General features: G+C 36.1%; 1 protein-coding gene across 4 annotated transcripts in view; it reads left to right on the top strand.

Annotated features, from left to right (window-relative positions):
* The window catches only part of LOC134800704 (A disintegrin and metalloproteinase with thrombospondin motifs like), a 204,620-nt gene that overhangs the window by 8,882 nt on the left and 167,892 nt on the right, over positions 1-27,846 (top strand). The window contains exon 1 of one of the 4 annotated variants that reach the window (XM_063773206.1): positions 23,131-23,183. The exons of the other annotated variants lie outside the window; for them this stretch is intronic. The gene's annotated coding sequence lies outside the window, so the exon portion shown is untranslated. Of the gene's footprint in view, positions 1-23,130; positions 23,184-27,846 lie in introns of those variants that run through there. 4 annotated transcript variants of the gene reach the window in all.

Raw genomic sequence — 27,846 nt, 5'->3', positions numbered from 1 at the left:
GCGAAAAAAAAATTTACCCTCACATAAAAAATGGACCAACTAATTTCGGGGTTGGTACCATAATAGTTGCTCAGTATAATCCCAAAACCTCGCTGGCAACGGGAATGCATTTATATTTTAGCCACCCTGTATAACATCTCTCATATTGAGTCAGATCGCTTCGCTCTTTCAATAAGAGACCACATACTGGATGATACGTCAGATGCGGCGCCTGCGCCAGTGTGATAACCGCCTAACACCCGAACCGGGTGGAAACCTGACTGACGGGTGACAATAACAACCTTTGAACTTATTTAAAGGTTATTTTCTCATATCTTCGCAAATATAATGGAGAAATAGGATCCGGGCTAGAATTTTATTAATTTAAGACTTTTTAAAGGCAACCGATGACGTCAATAGCGTTGAGGCGACTGCGAATCGCGAATGCGAAAGTGACTGTCTATATATGTTACCTCTTCACGCTTAAAACGCTAAACCGATGTAGATAAAAGGGTCTGGCCGCAAACGTATAGTGAAACTGCCCCTGGCACAAATGTATACCTTTCTTAGGTGCGTTTATTTGTCTTATTATAAGATACCGTTTTACCAAATTTCAAGCCTAGGATCCCCTTGGTTTAGCTAAAAAAAAAGAATTTTAAAATATCGTTTTTATTTTTTTGTAGCTAAACTAGTGGTTCGATTTCTTTGAAATTAGGATGTTACATGCACCTAATAGTAATTCATTTAAAAATAAATCCAGGTTCTAACTTGTTTATAAAGGCTTAAAAATATTTTTTTAATTTTTTCCAGGCACTATCCCTTTCGACTATTTCGGGTTGTCAAAATTCAAGTAATTATCTTATCTGTGGTCGTGTACGCAAAGGGACGTCAAGTTGTGTCAACCGTAATAATTGCTCGGAGCAATGCTGAGCCGAACGGAGCCGAGTTTGCCCGAAGCCAGGTGTGTCTCCCCACTGGTTACGTCTGTGCAGAGATAGCTTGGTTCGACTCTAGTCTATTCCAGTGCTGTTCAAACTTTTTCATGACGGCACAGTCGATACCGAAATCCATTATAGAATGTTTGATTAGCGCTAACGTTTCCGAACATGTGTCCGTCGTCGTAGTAAGACTAGAGCGGTAAACGCTCGGCTTCCACCATTTCCCAACTCGGTTGCGCACTTCCAACGCTCTGCTGCGCGCGCAACTCGTGTTTTTGCCAATGCTCTAACCTGAATTTGCACATTTTTGGGGTTCCGTCACAGAATAAATAATAGTACTAGGTACAGAAGACTCACTCTGTAACAAAACGCGTCTGTTACGATCAGGACAGATATAGCCGGTAGGTGGCGACAGCGCCACGCGCGGCTTATGGCTAACCATCAAAATTGGTGTGGAACGGATGTACTTGTAGGTACCTGTTGCAAAGCGACGAAATCACGGAGTGAGCCACGCCTGCGGGCTCAGTACGGTTCCATTTTTATCGACTATCACTATGCACGTCCCTTTCGCACTTACATACTTGTTAGAACGTGACAGGCATGGTGACAAGGGATAAAAACGCGACCGTGCTAAGCCGCCTGGTTCCGTGCCTGTTATTCGTATAATGACGAAAAGTTTTCAGAATAGCGTAACTTTTCACACGGAGAGACCTCGAAATGTTCACAAATTCATTATGGCGACCTTTTTCCAACTCCTGTCATATTTATGGGAAGTTTTTGAAATTATTGCCAACTTTTTTTAAACTTCACACGTTCGGCTGTCATACATAGTTTCTTTCAAATATGATAAAATAACTATAGATGGTCAAGCAAATCTTGTCAGTAGAAAAAGGCGCGAAATTCAAATTTTCTATGAGACCATATCCCTTCGCGCCTACATTTTTCAAATTTGCCGCCTTTTTCTACTGTCAAGATCTGCTTGACCAACTATATAATAAAAGAAGTGTACCCAAAAATTAATCTAAAAAATAAAATAAAGAGAAGTTATGGTCATAGCGGTTGTACCCATTTGTACTATTCATTAAAATAATTATTTACTTAATTTCGTATGCAATTATGATAATGTTCACTATACCCCGCCCAACTTTAAAGAATTACATACCTATACTTATTTTAATAAGGCACGATACGTATTCAATAAGGTACGACATAAAATAGTTTAGTTTTATGAACGGAACCCTTTGCGCGCATGTACGATTAGCTCTTGATTAAATATTAATTTAGTCCAAGCAGCCGATTATACATTTAATATTATACAGAATAAGCCTTCGGCTTTCCATTTATTACCAAAATGGTTGCAGTCAGTGTTGGGCATTCAAGAATAAAATCATTATTTGAATAAGAATTCGTAGGAATAAAATTATCTCGATTTTATTCCCGTCAAAAATATTCAAATAATTTTGGTCGGGAATAATTCGTATGAGAAAAAATTGAATGAGAATAACTTATTCTTAATCAAATAAATATAATCATGATTTTTAATCGAAATAATATTCCACGAATAAAAATGTAGTCCGGGTACCGTATAGGTACTAATTACGTATAGTTAGGTAGATGTAATAGTAGGTAGTTAGTCTCTTGTCTAATTTATACCTATTTTATGGAATAAAATCTTACAAATTGACTGTCGCATAACGCATAGTTTCAGTAACCGTATTATTTTTAATTTACTAACCAAATCATTAGGTTCAATTTAGCTGGTCTAAGCGCTTTGTCTCTATCACTCTTACATATTAGTGCGATAGAGAGACGGAGGTAGCGTTCCGTTGACGTAGCGCAAACGATTGGCATATTGGCTACGCTCCCAATGTGCCTAGCCAAGATGCCAATTTTTGTTTTTATTTTTATAACCAAATCATTAGGTAAATTAAGCTGTTCTGGGGGCCTAGCCAACATGCCAATCGCTTGGGCTCCAACAACGAAGCGCTTTCTTTCTCTATCACTTTTACATATTAGTGCGATAGAGAGACAAAGATAGCGTTTCGTTGTCGTAGCGCGAACGTTTGGGATGTTGGCTACGCTCCCAATGTGCCTAGCCAAGATGCCAATTTTTGTTTTTATTTTAATAACCGAATAATTAGGTAAATTTAGCTGTTCTGGGGGCCTAGCCAACATGTCAACCGCTTGCGCTCCACCAACGAAGCGCTTTCTGTCTCTATCACTCTTTCATATTAGTGCGATAGAGAGACAGAAATAGCGTTTCGTTGTCGTAGCGCAAACGTTTGGCGTGTTGGCTACGCTCCCAATGTGCCTAGCCAAGACGCCAATTTTTGTTTTTATTTTTATAACCAAATCATTAGGTAAATTTAACTGTTCTGGGGGCCTAGCCAACATGCCAATCGCTTGGGCTCCAACAACGAAGCGCTTTCTTTCTCTATCACTCTTACATATTAGTGCGATAGAGAGACAAAGATAGCGTTTCATTGTCGTAGCGCGAACGTTTGGCATGTTGGCTACGCTCCCAATGTGCCTAGCCAAGATGCCAATTTTTGTTTTTATTTTAATAACTTAATCATTAGGTAAATTTAGCTGTTCCGGGGGCCTAGCCAACATGCCAATCGCTTGCGCTCCAACAACAAAGCGCTTATTTATTAGTGCGATAGAGAGACAGAGAGAGCGCTTCGTTGTCGGAGCGCAAACGATTGGCATAATGGCTAGGCCCCCAGAACAGCTAGATTGTAACCAAAGATTTGGTTATTAAATTAAAAACAAAAATTGGCATCTTGGCTAGGCACATTGAGAGCGTAGCCAACATGCCAAACGTTTGCGCTACGACAACGAAATGCTATCTGTCTCTCTATCGCACTAATATGTAAGAGTGATAGAGAGAGACTATGTGCAACTCTACGGACGGTCAACGTTTGGTATGTTGGCTAAGCACCCTGATCGGATAACAGAACTAGATAGTGTATAGCGGAACTCTTCAATGTGTACTATACCTAAACTATAGTAACAAATATCAAATCAATCCGACTTTTAAATAGAAGGGTGAAAATCAACTTACAAAATGTAACCGATTGTACTACAAAAATTAACTTAATTCTAAATAACATTTTAATTGAATAAAACCTTAGTTAGAATAGGCCCACTTCTAGAATAATTATTCTGTTTTTTATTCCGCATTTAAAATAAGAGTCACATGATTTATTCACCTTAATTTTATTCTAAAATAACTAGTGCAAGAATAATTCTAATTCAAATCGATTTGAATAAGAATAAAATTTCTGTTTTTATTCTTATTCTTATTCAAGTTAATTTTTGCCCAACTCTGGTTGCAGTATTCGGAGTTCCAAATGAAACAAGAAAAAAATATATGTTTGATAGGTACTATAATAAAAATGGTTATTCGTGTAACACGAGAGCAAAGATCGGTATTTATTGATGTGCTTATTTTAAGCCCCGTGCAAGCGAAAGATTCCATAATTAAATCGCATTTTGGTCACTGTTTTTAAGCAGCGAAATAACCTTGACCGAGCAGCTGCGATGAAAAATAAGAAAACGTAAATTTTATAACTATGGGCTTGTACTTAATTGGGGTTTTTTCCAATAATCATCAAATAATAACAGGCAAAAGGTAATTTATCTTATGTTTTTGACAGTAAATGAGTTTAGGACGCATATTAATGCCCTCAAAGTAAATACCTAACACATTTCTTACCGGCATGTCATACATTTCGCAATTTACGTCACTATTAATATTCCAATCCAATCCAATTACAATCGCGATTAATTGTTAAAGGCGATTAATTTAAATGTCGATTGACGATTGATGTCTTGCTACAAAACCCCAATGTTTTTTTTTAATTATACTTATTTCACGTTAACTATTTCATAATATCCTAACATTATGAATTGTTTAGCTATGACAATTTGCATAAAAAAAAACAGATGAATACATTGCAAATATTGAAGTAGAAAAAATAGAAGGTATACTTTTTTAAATTTGACAACGCTATAACTAGACTAGAATAAGACAAACGGCCCCATTCGAACTTTAGGATACGACAAATATTACAGCTAGATACGATATGGATTAGACATGTCAGTGTCAAATGTGACGCTTCTTCAAACAAAAACGTCACTTTTGACACTGACATATCTAATCCATATCGTATCTAGCCGTAATATTTGACGTATCTTAAAGTTCGAATCGGGCAGAGTGACTCATATCACTGAAGTATCATCTTCATTTAATTAACTTTACATCTATAAACTGGATCAATCAAGGAAGTCATGCATCCATTGATTAATACCGATTATCATTAGCACGTGCTGACGCGACGTTTAATTATCAAACCAATATTTATGTGGGGCAATATGTTTGAACTGACTCGAAGATGAGTCACGTATTTGAGAGCTAGAATCATCGATTTTTGTGATCTATTTATTTTATTAATTGTAAGTGACTTGAATAACGTATATATAAAAATTAACTTATTCAAAATTCAACTAAATTAAAGCTAAAAACGAATACTAATATATCTAACAAAATTAGACCCCTTTTGCATGATACCGAGGATGTTGGCAGCATTTCCCCACTGTATTTCTATACTAATACATTTACGTCTACCATCAGTTTTGACATTGACATATACGCTCACGTCTACGTAACTTACTTTCTATGCATCTCGCTCGTACTCGCATATTAGTGCAAGCGAGATGTACAGAAAAAAAAAATACGTAGACGTGAGCGTTATGTCAATCTCAAAATTGGTGGTAGACGTACTTGTGTCAGGAAGGTGCCATCTCTTTGGTCACCAGTGAAAGTGTGTACTGTATGTAATTATGTATATAATAATATATTGTAATACATATTACATAATAAATGTACAGACAGCAAATTTACTAACTAAAGGCATTCATTCTCTGCCAGCCAACCATGGAGTTAAATAATTGGTGTAGGGATTAAATTTTAAATTGAGGAAGTAAAATTAAATACATATTTAATTCATAGACTGACTCTAACCTCCTACGTGAACAATATTATTTAGGGTTTTATGAATGACATTATTTCCAAGTAGATACAGAAAATAATAAAACATGTAATTTCTGTAAGTACCTACTTACAATATTTTTTGGAAGTATTCAACATAAAAAAATAATCTAGTTCAACATTAAAAAAAACCTAATCACTCAGTTGTCAATATTCTAAATGAAATAACCGGAACGAAATGTCACTTAATTGAAATCAACTATACGTTATCAAATAAACTAACCGACAATCAAGGTTTCAAGCTAATCAAAATTACTGATCTGACATATGTCATGTTAAATTGCTGATGTAGAGCTGTCACTGTCATGTTAATCAGATATTTAGAAATATAAATATCTTAAGTGGAGTTAAATAGAAATTGAGAAAAATACAACAAATCAATTACGGTTTGGTGCAACCGACCCTAACGTTGCACCAAACCGTCTGTCACCGTTAAAGCGTTCGCTAAATTTTATTGTATAGGAAGTTTCATACTACACTGCTGATTGACGTTAATCAGTTTGTTAAATGTGGTTGGTGCAACTGGCTTTTAGACTCGCACTTTTTAACGACAACCATGATGTTATCGTCAATTCCACTAAGCTACTGACGGCTCGATTCGGAAAATGAATTAGATTTCTACTAGACTTCAACAAGTTACGATACGGATAATATAAAGATATTTGTAAGTTAGGTATGTCAAATTTGACGTTTCCGCGATTCTGGAGGTCCTCTTGAACGATTTCGACAAGTTATGACTTAGATATCCGAGTCACATCTAGTCGATATCTAATGTAGATCTAGTTGATCTCTAAATCGTCTCAAGATCTTGTGATTATCTCGAAATCCGAATAGGCCTGTGAGGCTCCGCACGAATCAGCCGAACTAATTTCAAAATCTGAAGCGTATCGTCATAAATTGCAGTAAAAGTCATGAACTTTGCAACAGTTTTCGCCCACAAAGGTAATAAAGCGTCTTGCGAGATTCAGATCATTACGAAACCAAAGGGCATTGTCACAGGAAAGTTATTGTCAGAAGTTTAACTAGACAGCGTTTTTATTTTTACGTAGGTACTAATAATAGTACATTACGATACAAGTGCTAAAAGTAGGAAATTCGCAACGAGTGGCGATAAATTGAAACACAACTGAAGGGAGTGTTTTAAATCGACACGAGCTGCGAATTACCTTTTCGCACGTGTACAACGTTATACAGTACATATGGCCCTTAAATTTTTTGACATAGGCACTTATTGTCCTTAATCCCGCCCTAGGGCGGTAAAGTAGCACCATATGTATTGTACAATGTATTATTTTGTCTCTGTAATGTCGAAAATGTTTAATAAATTCTACAAAAATTCGAGTCCGTCTAAGCTAACTTTGCATCGAATTGAATAGCACAAAGTGAAGTAGTGTCATTATAAACGTCATATTTGTAAAGAAATTTGTCCATGAATTATGACATCGCTACACTTTGTCATTGCAAATGCACTGCAGTGTTAGCATGGTCTGACTCTATATACTTACTTACTACTTAGGGGATGTCCATAAATTACGTCATCGATTTTTGACGATTTTCGACCCCTTCTCCCCCCTCTAATATCATCCAAAAATCATGCTTCGAATAACCCCGTTTCCTCCTACGTCATGCTACCATCATCCGATGTCCAGACCCCCCCCCCCTAATTTGAAATGACGTAAGTTATGAACAGCACCTTACTAGTTTGGCGCGATGACCCAAAATGAGTCTTGGCCTCCAACACAACACAATATTGACTCTATATGAGTCGATTTATCTATGAAGACTGGGCTACTGCTTTCTGTTTTCTGTGGCATTGCGGTTTCGTCAAAGTCATTAAGGTGACTTTAGCACTTGAGACTATGATAATAATGGCCTGTCATTATTTTATTATCAAAACGACGTATGTCATGTAAGTTTTTTAAGAAGCCATGACGTTTTGGGCGAGCACGAGTGCTAGCAAATGATTTATAAGAAGGTCGGGAAAAACTAGTTTGACTGTATTACATAGTCATTGGAACAACGACGGGTCACACGTAAATTATTTAGGTAGCTATAAAACTGAGTTACATACATCAGAGCCTCTACCATCAGTTTTAACATTGACATAACGCTCACGTCTACGTAATTTACTTTCTGTACATCTCGCTTGCACTATTGCTCGCATATGCGAGTACGAGCGAGATGCATAGAAAGTAAGTTACGTAAACGTGAGCGTTATGTCAATGTCAAAACTGGTGGTAGCCGTACAGTTATGTTATAGTGAAAAAAATACATAGAGTGCTTACTCCATACATCAGTTTTGGTACCAAAACGACTATTATTTTCGTAGTCGACATCTAGCATCGAGTAGCGGAATCATCAGTAATGCTACTTGACAATAGATGTTGCGACGACCGAAAAGTCTAATGCTCAACAATGTTCAGCTAATATTTTAACCGGATTAACCGGTATTTTCAACTCCTCCTGCTTTTAATATTCGTTGTACATTGTTCAATACAATTTTCTTGAGTCCCGACACTAGAGAATTCTAGTATGAAGTAGCGGTACTGATAATTCCGCTACTCGATGCTAGATGTCGACTGCGAAAATAATAGTCGTTTTGGCATCAAAACTTATGTATGGAGTGAGCACTGTATTCTTACCATATTTCTCTATGGTTATGTTACAGCTGTTAACAATTTGTTATGAGTCACACAAGATACAAACCTGCCGTCAAAAAACCGCTCACAATGGAAGTTACCCTCTTATATTAAAACCACATCCTTAAACTACATGAAACAGCATTGAACAAAAATTGTTATATGTTCAAAGAAAATAGAGTGAGTAGTAAATATGTACTTTTGTAAAACTTCTACTCGCTCCAATTTCTTTGTACTTATTACAATTACAACGAAAACTACATAGTACCATAGTTAAATAAAAATAAAATAAATAAATATTGGGGACATCTTACACAGATCGACCTAGCCCCAAACTAAGCATAGCTTGTACTATGGGTACTAGGCGACGATATAAACATACTTATATAGATAAATACATACTTAGTTATATTATATAATATAAGATACTACGTTATTGTACAAATTACATGTTAATACTGTGTACTGTTTGACAAATACACATGTAGATAATGTCAAAGAAATGCCAGTGCAGCTTTAAGTGCCCCAAGTATGCGGTAACTCGTCGCTATTGGTCCACGCATTTGCATACACGATAGCCTCAAACATGACTGTTAATCTTGTAGATTAAGGGCCTGGATATTCTCATGTGCGCGCGCAGTTTTCATAAACCAGTCCTCCTGAAGCAATTGTTTTGTTTTTGAAATTGGAACCCTTAGTTACACAATAAAAGTTTGAAATAGATTTTGGAATATGTACAAAAAATTGTACGCAGGGACTTAGGAGGATAATATAATCTCTCCACCACCAGGTTCACCATCCACTCTGTCTGCACCGGTGGGTCTTTAAATTACCGTAGACTGCTATTGAAACGCGTGTCAGGTTTTATTCCGGACTTGATTATTCCTAGATAACCCTGAAATCTTAAATAAACCTAAAACCTCAAAACCTCGGACAACTCACACTCACATCCTAAAATTTCTGCGTTATCATAGAACATCTTCAAATTTTTAAATTTAGGCTCATACTTAAGTCTCATAAAACGATTGTTTTGAAAGGGTTTGAATTTGAATTTATCAATATCTCCTGTGCTCGGTAAGCGCCTGTAATCACACTATTATTCCAATAGCCTGTTAAAATACTAGTAACTAGTATATTGTGAGCTCCGATCAGTCACTGTTGTTAAAGATCTTAGTCTCATTTATAATATTTGGTCCAAGCTACTAGACTACAGGTTAATTAGTAAAGAAAATATCAGAGGTAATAATTTAGAGAGCAAAGAATTAGAGTTGAAGGTTTTATTAAAAATAATTTTAGTAAAATATGCGCAGTTGTGCAACGCCGAGAATACATTGATCTAAAAATAACTATTAAGTCATTTAAATCAATAATTTGCATAAGGGTCACAGATTTTGGTTGTAATTTGCTTTTTATATACCAAAAAGTTAATAATGTTTAATTTGTTTGTACAGCTCAAAATTATATCAGGATCGGTTTAGACAATTAAGTAACAACGTGACACTCCTTTATTCTTATACGGGAATAGAAGACACAACTGTACCAGTGACTGATATATAACAAGAGTATTATATTAGAATATTATACGCATGAATTGAACCTGACGAGCAAGTCTGATTGTAGTGTAGTATATTTTATACGCCAAAAGCTTTTTAGCTTTTAGGGCTAAATGGCAAATAAATAAACATACATAAACACACCAGACATATTTTTGTATGTACATACTCAATATGGTAATAGGTAACTGTTCCTCATCTAGGTTCTAGCAGAATTATCAGTGCTTCGCCCGAAAGAGTGGAGCGTAATACTCGTATAGTTGTTCGATTTGTATCTGGCCCCGAACGGCTGATCCATTGACTCCATTGTCTATTGTTAAGTAGAACCGCACGTCAAGTAGTGTATAAAACCTTTGATACTGAGCCAGAACCCTTTTATTTTGCTGCAAAGCACACAGCAAACCTACCTACCTTTTATTGATGCTTTTTTGTGGTGTTGCTTTTTCTATTTTTTTTTTGATTACCACATTTTGCACCACAATACACACATAGTATCCACTATGTGTGGCAAACGGATAAATGATTTATCTATACATTTATTCGTTATTTATCTATATTTTGTATATCTACTAGGACAACTTTGCCCTTCTCCGTCAGATAAAAGCCTTAATGGCTAATGCTTCCTTTGTCAGGTAAAAAATTAATGGAATATTTGTTCCATTAAATATTATAATTGTTTATGCTAGATCTACGGTGATAAGGATAAGATGGACCGACAGCTTAAGTATTTATACTGACGTTGATGTCATCCTCATTGTTAAAAGCTCACTTCCTTATATTGTGTTATTTATCTTAATACTTTATAAATCTATTACTAATGCTGTTTTGCGAAAAACATGTCCTTCAATATTGAACGTTTAGTACGGGAGCCTCAGAAAATTAAGACATAAGCAAAGTTTTTATTTTGGAAAGAGGAAAAAATAAGAATTTTACTAGATTTTCCACGTAAAAGCCTCACATTTTTTAAAACTTGACCTATGAATATATTATAAAAATCCTGGAATGACTTTCAAATGACAAAAATATTGTTTTGTTACCGAATATTCGAAGAAAATAAATATGTACCTACTTCTATCTATTAAAAAATGGCAAGTGGCGCTTAAAATATTCAAAGTTAATACAATTTAATTACCTACGTACATAGGGCAGTTTAGTCTACAATTTTAATAAATAATTTGTTGGATTTATTTTAACATAAATTCTACTTAATGGAAAGAATGACTAGGCAGAACCAATTATGACACGAATGTCGATTGTCAAAACCAATTCTATTGCTCTTGCATTAAGAAACATTTTTCAACAGTAGAATGTAGAACAGTAGGTAAAAATAAATGTTTGTTCGATTTGCCTTCAAAATTTATTGACATTAATTTAAGCAGCATATTATGTTTCTAACAAGTTTTTGTTGCAAATATTGTAATTAGGTAAATTAACTTGTTTGGGAGCCTTTCTTAACATTGTATTTTGTATTATGTATGATTATTGTTGCTTTATGATAGAGTCCGGCTTTTAAGTTCAAAGTATAGTCCCAACCACAAGAAAGCATGAAACTAGGCATGCATGTTGGTAAAGATACAAAATATAAGTGGTAACAACTTTTCGAAGGTAAATCCCTTAGGGTATGCTTTTCATTGTTATTAAAAAACGGTTGAAGTTACAACAAAACAAAACAACCAATCAATGAACAATAATATTCACCATTAAATTCTCTACAATACACGGTGTCTAAAAATAACTGCATTTCCGTTGCCAGGGAGGTTTTGGGATTATACTGAGCAACTTTTACTTGGGACCAAACCCGAAATCGCGAAAAAAAATTTACCCTCCCATAGAAAATGGTCCAGCTAAATATGAAACAGCCAATTTTTTTTTCGCGATTTCGGAGTTGGTCCCATGGTAAAAGTTGCTCAGTATAATCCCAAAACCTCCCTGGCAACAGGAATGCAGTTATTTTTTAGCCATCCTGTAGGTATATGTCTTTGAAGTACATTGCTAGGAATTATAGTTTCTTACATCCATGCATGCCCAGTTTCAAGCTTTCTTCCGGATGAGACTTTATTTTTGAAGTTGGTTAGATAAAAAACCGGGCAAGTGTGAGTCGGACTCGTGCACGAAGGGTTCCGTACCATAATGCAAAAACGGTCACCCATCCAAGTACTGATACTGACCCCGCCCGACGTTGTTTAACTTCGGTCAAAAATCACGTTTGTTGTATGGGAGCCCCACTTAAATCTTTATTTTATTCTGTTTTTAGTATTTGTTGTTATAGCGGCAACAGAAATACATCATCTGTGAAAATTTCAACTGTCTAGCTATCACGGTTCGTGAGATACAGCCTGGTGACAGACGGACGGACAGCCGAGTCTTAGTAATAAATACAAATACAAATACAAAATACAAAATTCTTTATTTCATAAAAAAACAGTACATATAATTTGAGGGATAGTGTCTCCCGGTAAGCAATATATGCCTGTGTTGGGAGGCACCGCTCTTCCGTTATTATTGTAATCTAACTAATACTAAGCTACACTTACACTTTACAAGTCATAAAACATTTACTACCTATACTATTTACAATTAATAATTATATACTAATTACAAGCAATACATTAATTATAAATTTATAACTATTATTAAGTAACACAAAGACAACAATAAAAATATATGATTAGAAAAAGTACTCAAAGTAATAGGGTCAAGGGCCAAGTAATAGGGTCCCGTTTTACCCTTTGGGTACGGAACCCTAAAAAGCCATACTATAGTATAGACCGACCGCTTAAATGAGTCCTCGCTTGCGCAATGGGACGACTAAGGGTGGCGGGGAAGGTGCGGGCGCCGTACGCCTGCCGCCCGTCGTCCCACCCCGTCGCCCCCGTACCGCGCAGGCGAGGTCTCATTTAAGCGGTCGGTCTATAATTGTGTAAAAGCTATAATACTTATTGAGTACAGTTCGATCACCTTAGTTGATGGATGTTTCCACGATTTAACGGTAAACCGCCATATTGGCAAACAGTTTTTTGTTTCTGGCAAGGTTATTGTAATCTTGGTGTGATATTGATTTGTCATTGGAACCGGAATACGCAATTCTACAAAAAATATAATAATATTTACGAGATTTTGTTGATGTTATGTGCAGGTCTCGATCCTTTTCTTTACTTAATTGAAATTAAACAGGCGTGAGTCATACTAACATTAAGCCAATTTTACGGTTTTAATCACGCATTTTTAGGCACTTTTGCGACATGTTTCGGAGAGCTTCCATTTTCAAGCACTGACAGTGCATGAGTATCAGTGGATAGTAGGCAGAGTAGGCTATCGTGACCGCTACTCATGGACTGTTATTAGTGCTTGAAAATGGAGACCTGTTTTAGTCTTCTTCTTCTTCTTCGTTACACTCTTGACAGAGTGGTCGTGGCCATTATGTAGACTTTTGAGCGACTCGTTTAATGACACGTCGCCATTCCTCCCGTAGAGCTGCTTTCCGTGAGCATTCGCTTATTGTGGCCGACACACTGGCTTTGATTTGGTCGGTCCATCTCATTGGAGATCTTCCTCTAGCCCTGTCACCTTCCACTCTTCCTTGCGTTAGTCTAGTTATAGTTATACCTACCTACTTATCATTTATTTTGATATTGTCGGTAAGGTATCATAACTCATGGTGACATAGATGTATGCTACCCCAATGCACCGTATTAGCTTAACGTTGGTCGTCCGTATTTATTAGAGGGGCCGCTAGCTGGCGCGGTTGCACGGAGCGGGTGAGCGAAAAATACGAGTATGTGCATGAGCAACGCTAACTGGCGCGGACGCGTGCGACGGAATTTGCCTACAATGGCACAGGCGTGAGTGCGCCCGCTCCGTGTACCAGCGCCAACTAGCATCATGCATGACTTTTTTTAAATTTTTTATATAATTAATTATTACGTTTGAACACTGGAAAAAATAAAAATTCTTTTATAACATTCCCATAATAGGTATTATTAAAAAATATTTAACATGTTGAAAATGTTTGAGCGGTTGAAACGGTCATAATTTTTGGCATGAATTCGACAGAACTGATGACGTCACTCGGTGTGAATGCAAGAGACGTTTGCTACATAGTGACGAGTCAGGTCGATAATGCCATCTTTTTCACTCTTGGTTGGTCTTAACAATTTGCTGAAACGAGTGACGTCACGTGACGGTTCGACTAATGGCGTTGCGTTTCGCTCACTAGCTTTTCGCGGGCAATTTTTTGTACTTTTTATTTATTATTTTAAGCAAATTTTAAATGATAATTTAATAACGGAAATTATTTTGTAACATGATATACATATATAACGGCAACAAACATCCGAATAAAAAATATTTCATTCAAATATAAACTTCATGCAGACGCCCTTATAGAGACCCATATATATTAATGTATGCATAAGATACATATCAATTTATTGTACTTAATCCCAGTAAGTAACTCGAGTTAGGTTATCTAAGAGCAATAACTCGACCGATCTGCGCTTGCGTAATGCGAGCGAAAGTGAAAGCACAGTAGATAAAACAGTACGGGCATTTTGCAGGGCTGTTGTGTGTAACAAGTTATTGTACATTTCATTAAGAGTTAATTATGTAAATTCTTAATGAGGGACAACATTAGTATAGTCTTTAAAACAATAAAAAAAAACACAAAATGTAATTGACACACCTTTATAGGTAGGTACATAGTGTAAATAATATCATTATTAGGTATCTTTATTTAATTTGGGTCTTAGGTTAGGGTTTTTAGAACGTGAGTATAAAAGTACAATAAACACTTAAAAAACATTACAAAAAAATATATAAACACATTATAAAAAACCTAACCTAGTGTGCTGCCGGCAGCGGGGCAGGGCCCAAGCTGCCGGTGGTCAGGGCCGCAGAGTGAGGAATCGACGTACGTACTATACGCGCCGTGTCCAAAATTACCGTCTTCTGCATCTGACCCTTGATCCAACCACCCAGCGATTATTATTTTTATTGTCATTATTGAGTCAAACACATTTCAGAATAAGGTTACTGAGGACAATACAACAAAAGTTATCGATCCAGCGGGCTCAGCATGGTTCCATTTTTATCGACTATCACTATGCCCGTCACTTTCGCACTTACATACTTGTTAGAACGTGACAGGCATGGTGACAAATGATAAAAATGCGACCGTGCTACTAGGGCAGATACATGTAGGTATATCTCGTTTTTCTTATTTGAGTCTCGAGTACTGAAAAAATAAAAAAATGTATCCCGCCTGTAAAGGTACATTCACCTGCAATAATATGTTACTCTTCGAAGGCCGCAAAAATATGTGACACGCTCTTATAGCTCTACAAATAAGATCGTGTCAGATATTTTTGTGGCGTTCGAAGAGTAACATATTATTGCAGGTGACTGTACAACGTAAAAGTTAGCTTTTGATTCACTTAACTTTGCATGTCTACGTGTTAAGGCTCGGAACCGGTTTTTCTTCATACAAAAAATACCGGTATTATTACGTTCTTTTTCGTTTTTTGGTTTATTATTTCATTTTTGATGGTCAATCTAATAATACGAAGTCGTTACCTAAATACATGATTCAGTGGATCATGGAAAGAGCATAAAATAATTAATAATATTGGGCTATTTTGGGATTTATAAAATAACCGGTTCCGAGCCCTGCTACGTGTTAAGTATCCAATAAAATATGTATGACCCTTGTGAGGTCTTAATGTCTTCTAAAAAAATGCCAAAATTCCTGCCTTGCACAGCTAACCTGTGGAATGAATGTGATACGACCTTCAAACCATCAAGAAAAGAGCGTACTCCCATCTCAGGCCGGCAACGCACTTACAACCCCCCTGCGGGCGCAGCACGGTTCTATTTTTATATTAGCCTGTCATGCGCGTCCCTTTCGCACTTACACACTTGTTAGAACGTGACAGGCATGGTGACAAGCGATAAAAATGCGACAGTACTACCGCCGCTAGTGTTGCGGGTGTCCATGGGCTACGGTAATCGCTTACCATCAGCCGATTCGTCTGTTCGTTTGCCTATATCATATAAATAACCTCAAACTTGAGATTTTGAGTGCAAATTAGTGCTAACTCAATATTATCTCAGCTCTGTTTGGTTTAGAACCGGTCATACCGACGTCGTCTGTAAATCAATCATTCGTAAACCTTAATTCAAAGCAGTAAGGTATATTATTAGTCAATTAAGTTATAAGTGTCGCTATTTGTATATGTCGGCGGCCGATCGTAAAATCAGGCGGATCGTAAAGTTCCTGTGTAATCTTTTGACGGTATACCTAGTCACAATTAAACCAATACTGTGTATTTAGACAGGTTCGTTAGGTTGCTTCAGATGCCCGAAAGGCAAACTGTCCAGAAATGGCAGTCCCGCCCCGGTCATTTTCACGTTTCATGATATGCCTAGGAATTTCATGATCTGCCTGATTTTACAGTCGGCCGCTAACATACCTAATTGTTACAGTCTCACTGGACTTACATTAGTAACGTTTGCCATTTGATTTTATGTTTTATGACTATTGCAATAGAGAATACGGATTTAGTAGTCTATGTATTTTATTGCTCCGTACCGTAGGTACATAACTTTGTTCATGTCGCACTTTAGGGATCACTTCTATCTTGCTTATTTATAATGGCGAATCTATGGTTGTTCACGAGATTTATAGCGCGCAGTCACATTTTTTATTTCATCAAGGTATTTTTTTATTTCGAAAAACAGCAATTTACAAATGAACCCCGATTTGCCGACCCCTGATTAAAAAAAATATTACGACCAATCGAGCGCATATGGAAGATTCACTTTACAATATTCCCATCCGATTACAATCTTATACAATCCCAGATCCTTTCACTGACCAGTCTAACCTGACCTCTACATCCATATTAATAGACAGCGCACTTATACTGGTTCTTTTAAGCGTTAGCTTCGCCAATGTTCCATGAGCGATTAGAATTAAATATAGAATGCGCAATCGTAGAGGTGAGAGGTGAAGGCTGTCCTTTCATCTTTATCATTCACAACACTAACAGCAACAGAAGTGACCATAGGTAGACCTTATGGAGTCACTATAAGGTTTATATTCGGTCAACTATGTCGACGATGGCACGGTAAACCAATGTAAGGTTGATCTCTGTATACGTAGACTTGTTAAGGATTTTGGGGTCTAGTTATAGCAGTGATATTGTAATCTGGTTTAAAAGTTGATACGTTTTCGTACGAATCGAGGCTGGATTTTAAGTACGGGTTTATTACTAATTGGATTTTAGGTATACGGCCGTAAATGTATGTATGTATGTATGTATGTAAACACTTTATTGTACACAAGAAAGGTTAAGATACAAGGTTAAGATGTACCGGATTCTTATATCAATGTGTACCTAAATAATTAAATATTTATGCAAAGAATAGGTCTAAAAAATACTAAACTAAATGAATAGACAAAACACACAAATCTGTTGAACTGAACTGAAGAAAACACACAATTAACATATACTTATGATCAAAATTCAAATTCAAAGAGAATTTGTCTTACAGGCCAATCCAGACGTAGGATGTCTGTGTTCGGATTATACGATATCTAAGTAACATTAAGTTTATTACTATTTCAATTATTAGAACAAATTAATTTTATTTTCAGAAAATATAAATATAGGCTTAGGGGTGGCCAGGGGGCGACATAAGCCTTCAGAAAGAAGTGCATATACTCGTACTTGGACAAATTCGACCTATGCCCTGTGGCCCGGTGGCCGAATGGCACAGGCACCTGCCGCGATAGCAGAGGACGCTGGTTCGATTCCAGCCTGGGGCACTGGAGGCCCTGGTCATCTTATCTTAGTAGTCTGTGACATTTATTTCAGTTTATAACACGATTAAAATTTCATCTGATGTTAGTGATTGTTCGTAATGGCCAGATATACTTTACCGTAAAATGGGGTGAGTAGGTGCAAAACTGACATTCAAACCTCGATAACATTTTAGTTTTACATATGCAAACTGAATGGTGTATATAATAAGTGTTCCGGACGTTTGTATTTTAGTTTTTATTTTATTTTGGGTAGTTCCATTTCATAACTTTGACGATAAATAGGAAATCCCACCTCACCCCGTAGTCCCTCGTATTTGGGGTGAGTAGGGTTTTCATACAAAGGTGATTTTGGAAGATTGTTGGATCGATTTTTTTTTATTATGAGTATTACTATAGCTCCATTTTAAATTGGAATACATTATTTTTGTAGCAGTAGCCTTAAAATCCCATCTCACCCCCCTTTCATCCCTTCTCTCCCCATTCATAACCCAACTCTCCCCGCGAATCCTACTCACCCCAGTTTACAGTTCACACTCAATTGATCTTTGATATGAGCCAATACACGGCCCCATGCCCTACTTATAGCATCATAAAATTACAAAGATTATCCCTTTAAAGTTCAATTACCACTCATCAGCGAATGGTCACTTATGTCAACCTATAAAAGCGGACTTAACATTTAATATGATTGCGCAAAATCATTAATCTTGCTGGAATATGTCACGGATCATACCTTCTCTGGCACTTTGTCTTCGATTGTGTTCATAAAAGGTCATAAAATGATTCTCACCAGACCAGCTAGCGTGAGTTGAGCGAGTCCATCCATACAGTTTGAAGTCGCGCGCGAGAACGCAACTTATTTCGTTGATGAAATGAGTGATGTTCGCGGTTGCATTACTGTAGCGATTATGTAATGTAATGTAATGTAACGTTTATTCCAGACAAATAGTCCGTATATATAACAAATTACAAACATAAGTACATAATTAAAAATAAATAACTAGTAGTTCGCCCCGAACTGAGAACTCGCGTTAACCAAAAATTATATAGCGATTGCTTCGAGCAACACGGAAGGGAGGCGGCATTCGCACTATTTCCCCTCTGCCGAGGTACAAGATTAGCGCGTCAATCTAATCTATCGCGGGTAATAAAACTAGTTGCACTTGGATTTTTCACTAGACCGAGTCCAGACGTCCAGACGCGCGCGTGAACACTGCTGCACAAAAATGCTTGTTTGCCAATGACCTTTTATTTATGTAGACGTGTGACGTTCATAGTTGACAAAACTAAAATTTGATCCAACGATTTTGACAACTTGACAGGTTGGCTTCACCCATACGACTAACTAAATATAGGTTCCGGAACCTATATTTAATGGCTCACAATCGTGCGCCTGGTACCATATCTACCTCAATTTACTTACATCTATGCTGTTTGCTCGGTTTTTTGTTATAAAAAGAGGTCGGGGACATCAAATTTACAAAAAGAAAGTGTTACATTTCACATGTAATATTTTTTTTACATATCATACGTTTAATTACATTCAAACACAATTATTATATTTTAGTCTCATGTAATTGTTGGATTTATCGATTTTGCTCGCTCAGTACAAATTGCGGATCGGTCGAGCGACAAATCCGACTTCTCATCTCTCAGAATACAATAACATACTTCAACGAAAATGTGTTAGTGTGCGTGTTGTGACACTTGTCACTCGTCCGTACACAAAAAGAGATCGAGGTTTGCAAGATTTGTCTTTGACGTGTGTCATTTTCTATGTATTTGTGTCGTCATTACAGGTTGGATTTTGTATGTAAGTGTGTGAGAAGTGCGACTGTGTGCACCTTTCCCCCCGCGAAAAATGGCAGAAAGATTTGTACGGTGAGATATCGCTTGGGCCCCTCCCTTCCGATGTGTCGGAAGCCGGTGTTGCTCGAAGAGCGATTGACTTTGTTGCACCTACTTAGGTACTCGTATAGTGCGACATAAAATAATAGAAAATAAATGAGGGCGCCACTTTCTACGTAACTGTCACATTTTTGACGTAAAATGCTTACACATGGCAACAATTTAGTATGGACATTTTTGAGTTCCATTTTATTTAATTTCTACTATTTTATGTCGCTCTATAGGCGGCAATGGATGGATCAAAGATCGCGTGGATTTATTGCAAGGTCTGTGGAGCCCTTAACTGATAGATTTAAGCAAAGAGTAGTATGTATAATATAGTTGGCCAAGCAAATCTTGTCAGTAGAAAAAAGGGATATGGTCTCATAGCATGGAGCCGTAAGATCTGCCAATTAAATACATATTACACATAATACACATTGTGTCAACAACATTACTTTCTAAAACAAGTATTAAAATGTCAGATTATCAATTGACTCTAGACAACAATAGTATGCAACGGGAAAGATGGAGAAATCAGGAAATAATTTCAGCTAATTTATCATGTGTGTTTACAGCATTTATTTCACCGTTATGTTGCAAACTGAATTACAGTGCAAATAAACATAAGTTTAAATGCCAAAACTTACATCAATGGCCGTTACATAAGTGTAATGTAACCTTTTCAAGTTTTGCAATAGGGAGCTTCTTCGCGTGACCCGACGGCCTGGCCGCTGAAACGCTTTTACTCGGTAAAGGACCGTCCACACCGTTGCGTTGCGTTGCGGTTTAGCCGCGCATTTGGCTTAGTATTGCGTATATAAAACCGCAAGATTCGTCTGAAATAGCTGAAACGTAATATGTAGGTAGTTTAGAATGTTAAATAGATCCCAAACAAAACTTTAATACCTATCCAAAATTGTCTGTGTGGGATTTAGTTTTATATCTCTTTTAGAGTCTATCTATGTCTGCAGTGATTTGGCCGAGCAAGTTAGGCAGTGAAAATTTCTACGAAAGTATGACGTCTATAGTGATGCTGCAGATGTACTTAGTGCATACCTAATTATTTTCCATTGCATTTTCACGGAAACGTACGAACGTGTCTTGCTATTTCAGTCAGTCTCGGTACAAAAAGTACTGAGGTTGCCTGAACTAGCCTGACAATTACGAATGTTGCCATGTTATACTTAGATGGACTCTTATACATATTTCTTTATATTTCTATAGTTAGCAAGATTCGTGTGTTTAAATCGATATAAACGAATCCTGCGTTGCTCAATAAACACGCAAGCGTGTGTGTAAACGGCCTTATTACTTGTGTAATAAAATAATTAAATCGTTTTATGAGCACAGTTTTATTTCGTGTATCTATTAGTTAGTCTAAACATAAATTTTAAGTATATTATTTACGTAGAGATCTACTTAATACACTTATACTTATTGCTTGAACATATAACTTTTGACGACCGGTCTGGTATAGTGGGTAGTGACCCTGCCTATGAAGCCGATGGTCCCGGGTTCGAATCCTGGTAAGGGCATTTATTTGTATGATGATACAGATATTTGTTCCAAAATTCATGGTTGTTTTCTATGTATTTATATATTACATACATCGTTGTCTGAGTACCCAGAACACAAGCTTTCTTGAGCTTACCGTGGGGCTATTTATTTATTTATAAGAATCGTGCCGAGCGGTCGTTGAGAGATTCTTGAGTATCTTTGTCCATCAGTATACGTTTTCGACTAATATGATAAAGACATTTTTTATGCCGTACCTACTTAGAAAACTATTAACGGTACCAATTTCCCTTTCAAGCGCTAAGTGTTCGTACATTACGTACTTCAGTATTGCATTAACGTCACAATATAACTGTTTTGAAAGAGCATTGGCCTCTAGTTTTAGTAAATAACTTTAAGTATGTATTCATATGAGTAACGTATCTACAGGTGTCCATCGTCGTAGTGTTTAAAAATAATTCGTAAAAATTAAAAGTATGAAAACTTAAAATCCTTCTACGGTATTTTATAATATTGCATTTACATATTTTTATAATTACCTTTTAAATTGCTTCGACTTAATCCCCACTTCTCTGATTAGGAGTTAATTTTTATTTATGATAGGTAAAACACTGCCATCTTAATTTTTTAACAATTTTTACAGTGCATATCGGGCTATTTTACTGCACTAGTGCGATAATTAGCACATTACGCAACTATGTCGAAAATTTAAAGGGCGATATGTACTGTAAAACGTTGTACAGTCAACAACAGAGCTATGAATACAGGCAAAGTGTCAAAAATATGTATACAGTACTTTATTGCCTGTACATTAAGGTCATGTATACATATTTTTGGCAAAGTGCCAAAAATATGTATACATGACCTTACCCGAATTACCTATTCGCACATGTGCGAATAGGTAATTAGCAACTCGTGTCGATTTAAAACACTCGTTTCAAATTTCCTATTTTTCGCACTTGTATCGTAGTGTACTATAATACCTATAGTACCTATACGAATATAATGTCGCTCGAGCGACATAACATTATTTGAAATCGGTTCAGACGTTTTGTACCTAGGTGAAAACATAGAGATGGACATAGGTAACATTTAGGTCAAATATATAACCTTCCTATTTTTGATCACGCCGGATGGTCTCATATTGTTGAAAGGGCGCTAGCGCATTAAGTCAAACCTATTGATCATTTTCTTATATAATTAGTCATAAATATTTTAAATTAAGTACCACCGCCCACACTGTTAACTGACAGTTCGTAAACCTTATTACCAAAGGCATAAAGTCCACATATGGGCTGTTAAGAGTGTTTCTGTTTGTGCAAGATATCATCTCTGTGTCGATTCCTTCCTGATCGAAGTCGCTCATTATACATGGCAATAAATTAATTTATTCATATTTGCAAAATTTTAATAATCATTAATGCTAAAATCAATATTTGTCGCGAACAACATTATTAAATTAATAGTTATGAATATGACACCACAATCATAAATAGTTTTTGGTGTAAATATCATGTTTTACATTTTTTTCCGTCATGTTTATTTAATAAAGACATTCATTAAGTATAATTATAAGGGTCCTTTAATGTGTAGAATGTTAAACTATAGAACATTCTTGAGATATTTTGTATGTAGAATATTAGTTTTATAGGTTACTAGCATATTTAATAGACAATTTAATGATCGTTGGTCAAGTTGATGAATGTATAATATGTACTGATTGATTTGTTTGACATTACAGGTAAGTTGCAGTCAGAAACGAACATAGAGCTTTCTGGAAGTGTATTTACTCAGGTATTTGATATTTTAATGAAATATGTGACGTAAGTCTGTTTGACAGTCGCGATTGATTGTCTTAGGACATCTAACATAAAAATCCGTTAGTAGGATTCAATGACTTTCGATTAAACATAGCAAGTGCAATGACATACACAAAATACACATTACATACTGTTTTTTCAGTTATAACGGACATTTTACCGATATGTCTGCTGTCCGCACCTCTTATGAGTTAGTCGACTTTAGTTCTTATTACAATGGGTGTAAATGTGTTTACAATAATTGGTAATATATTTTAAGTATAAGTGATTTATTGATCGACATATGTTATTTGATTGCTGCAGTCGTATCTTGTTTTTATTTGTTTCCTTGCTATTATTGTCCTATTATGTTCAATGAACTAGAATAACTATGTATAGACATCTGACTAGCTCAAAAATGACCCCACGGGAATCGCTATACCGCGCCAAATATTATATACTTGGAGGATATAACCAAACGGAGACGCCTTGTCTGTAATTTTCTGTACAGTCACCTGCAATAATATGTTACTCTTCGAAGACCGCAAAAATATGTGACACGCTCTTATGGCTCTTCAAATAAGATCGTGTCAGATATTTTTGCGGCCTTCCTTGTGTAACATATTATTGCAGGTGACTGTACAAAACAGTCTGCCGATTTTTGCGGAGGAGCGGCACACAAATGTATACGTAAAGTATAAATAGTCATGTCAGATAAACGTCAGTCCATACAATGTGTAGGACCATTGGCCGCCTATTATCGACAGAGGAGAACACCTGTTAATGGCTACTCCGTTTGCTTATAACCTCCAAGATTATACGTGGGCCATACTGAAAGTTTCTGGATTCTGATATATGAGACGACTTCTTTTTTCTAAGTGGCCAGTTCCAGGAATTTTCAGTATGACCTTAGTATAAGTACCTAGGTAATGCCGTGCAAGATATTTGACATATATAATTTGATATGGATGATACCATTTATTTATCATTATTATTTTAAAATGTCGTTTGATTTCTTTAGAAAACAATCTAATGACCTAGCTACAATACCGAGCGACCTAATTTTTTTCCCATCTAAAAAGCTGTCCTTGAAATTTTGCAACGTCCGGTCGTACGAGACTTTCTTAACAATAGGACCTACGTCATTTTCCCACAATTAACCCATTTTCTCAAAGCCCACCTTTTAGAAACAAATCAAAACATTAAGTAACTGGGCATAAGCTGGCCAAAATATTAGGCAACAGTTATTACCCATTGAACTCTCTACCCTACTTTTTACCGTCACGAACACTTGCTATCAAACAAAATTGCACTTTAACCGTAAAAAGACTAAGTGCATATTTGAGTACAAGTAGCCAGCGAAGTTAGATTTTCGTTATGTCACAATGTTCCTGAGAACTTGCTCAAAATGGCATTCTTCATGACATTACCGAGACGATTGTGCGTTGGGAGATCATAGCACAATTATTTGTATGACCATCTGAATTGAAATTTTATGAGTCGGTGATTTTTGTTACGTAATTCGATATTTGTTTGGTATGTTGGCTATTAGCATAATTGATATGGAAATGTGATATTATTGAATCAATAGTACCTAAATAGTATACTAGTTAATAATAATATACATAAATGGTAAATGGGTGACAACTATTGACACTCCGCGAGAGTTAAAACCGGCTAAGTACGAGTCGGACTCACGCACGAAGGATTCCGTACCATTTACCAAAAAACGGCAAAAAATCACGTTTATTGTATGGGAGCCCCACTTAAATATTTATTATACTCTGTTTTTAGTATTTGTTGTTATAGTGGCAACAGAAATACATCATCTGTGAAAATTTCAACTGCTTAGTTGTCACGGTTGATGAGAAACAGCCTGGTGACAGACAGACGGACAGCGGAGTCTAAGTAATGGGGTCCTGTTTTTACCCTTTGGGTACGGAACCCTAAAAATGGGTTTTGTATATGTTTTGAAAAAAAAAAAGAAACTTGTGGACGGGTGTCGCACTTGTATGCGATAAAAAACTCAGCGGCGTTTATTAATAATTCAAGTCAATTGATACTGTTGTATTTGTAAGATACAAATCAGTGGAACACCTTAGAGGTGACATCACAGTAGTCTACCTATATATAAAAAATAAACACCGGACAAGTGCGAGTTGGACTCGCGCACCGAGGGTTCTGTACTTTTAAATATTTGTTGTTTTAGCGGCAACAGAAATACGTCATCTGTGAAAATTTCAACTGTTCTATCACGGTTCATGAGTTACTGCGACAGACAGACAGACGGACAGTGGAGTCTTAGTAATAGGGTCCCGTTTTTACCCTTTGGGTACGGAACCCTACAAACCGACTTCAAAAAGGATAAAATAAAATATTATCCATGCGCTAGCAACCGATATGTTTGAAGACGGCCCGTCTGAGGTACAGGTACCTACCGAACATACAAAATAAAGCCGTCGACTTGATAACCTCCTTTTTTGAAGTCTGATAAAAACTATAGTGTCGGTATCTGCAATATAGTATAGCAGCAACAATCGGCACAAACGACCAAATTATGACACATCGTCGCGTGATCGAAAGTCGATGAAGGAAAGCGTGGGTTGCAAGTTGCAATACTGTTGCAAACACCCGATTTGTTGCAAAAATGCAACCTAACGTCACTACGGAATCTGAGGGCATACCACGAATCACTTCTTACGTTCATCTATCTGCCTCTCTATCGTTCGAATATTAAATAAGAGCGATAGAAAGGCATAATATGATCGAAATTTCGATATTCGATGTCCGCGGTAAGCCGTCTGTCCAAAGTAAGTGGGTGATTCATTTCTAAAACACATTTAGTGTGACTGCACGATTATGTCATTGTGAAAAGATTATATTGTGATTAATGAATTCTTTGACTGTTTTGGGCAAGATGGAGAGTACTTGCGAAAGAAACTGGCATCCATTAGTCTTAGATTTTTATCATGAAATATCCTTAAAATATTAAGAAATATCAGCTGAACAAAAATACTGTTAAAAAGATGTTTTGATATCATTGCTTTATTAAATACATGTTTATATTAACGTTAGAGATAGTATTACATCATGTAAACATGATATAATCGATCTAATTCAGAGAAAAAATGTAACAGTAAAGTATGTGACCTAAATATTTAAACCATTAACATAGACACATTTCAAATATGCGGTAGTCAAGAAAGTGATATGCATCGACTTATCGATTTATGGACATTAGAATTTAGATTACTTAAAACATACCAGCAATATAGCTTGCCTTTCGAGGTAGGTTAAAAAAGTTGAGTTTTACAGATTTTTCGCACGGCTATATATATGCAGTAGGTATAAGGTATAATTATTTATATTAATTTCGCGATTTGAATTAGTATAGTTGCATCACTTTCGTTTGTTTTTTTTATGATAAAGGAGGCAAACGACCAGACGACCAGAAGGGTTGCAAGTGCGTTGCCGGATTTTAAGATGGAAGTACGCTCTTTGTTTGAAGATGTGAAGGTCCTAACTCGCCGTAACCGCTATTCTTTCTATCATTTGTCATTCAATCGTTCCAAGCATTCATAATAATTCATAATTCATAATTTATTTATTTGCGTAAGATAGTATGTACATGCATTAAAGTTACTTAAATTCATTACCATTACTTTGTCATTACTCCAATACTGAAGTATGATATTGATATTTAAACATTTTATACTAACTTCATTACTTACCGTCATTCTTTCAATCCAATCACTACACTGCCACTAGTAATGTCATTTCTTTAAAAGTAATTTCATTATAGTTCGTTTATTTAGCATTAGAAAAATACTACGCGATAATGACGTGTCTTCTAATTGAATTACTCTTTTGTAAAATCAGTAGGTAACTATTACTTATAAAAGCAAAATAATGTAAATAATCATATATGATTCATAATAGTTACATATTTGCCGTGACTTATTTTTCAAAAGTGTTTTTCAATAAAAAGACACGTCAATATAAAAAAAGGTAAACAAACTTTTTTATAATGCTAAAAAAACGAACTATAGTCGTGATAGACTGGCTCGTAAAACAAATATAATATTGACTACTGATGTGCCTAAGGAAACTTTCCAAAATTGCGAAATGTTTCGGAAAAACGTAGGAAAACGTCGGAAAATTTCTTACATTTTTGTATGAGCATTGAAACTTTCCAATTTCAAATTTAAATTTCCCATATTTCCTAGTGAAAGTTTCATGAAATTTCCGAGAATTTATAGAATTTTATGGAAACTTTCCGCAACTTCCACATCTGTAATATTGACCCATAAACTTGACTACATAAGGTTTATTTTCCGTGTGTTAATAACCTTTACATATAATGTTGATGTTACCGATGAGACACTGTTTTCATTGGTGTTACATAATCATTAAGGCTTACTTTAAACATTCTGCAGCAATTATCGTTGCTAATTGTTCATTATTTAGTTTTAGCAGTCTCGTGTGTATTTCCTTGGTAACATAACGAGCATTGTTTTAAGTACCAGTTCGAAAACAGCTTAAGTATAATGCAGTTCTTATTGTGTTTATGTCAATGCAGTTTAACTGCGTTTCCTGAGGAAGCAGCTATGGGAAATGTAATGTTATGACACCGGTATCAACATATTTGTTTTTAATTT

This window comes from Cydia splendana, chromosome 20 (assembly GCF_910591565.1).
Source record: "Cydia splendana chromosome 20, ilCydSple1.2, whole genome shotgun sequence".
Classification (NCBI taxonomy): domain Eukaryota; kingdom Metazoa; phylum Arthropoda; class Insecta; order Lepidoptera; family Tortricidae; genus Cydia; species Cydia splendana.
This window is presented reverse-complemented; position numbering and strand designations above follow the sequence as displayed.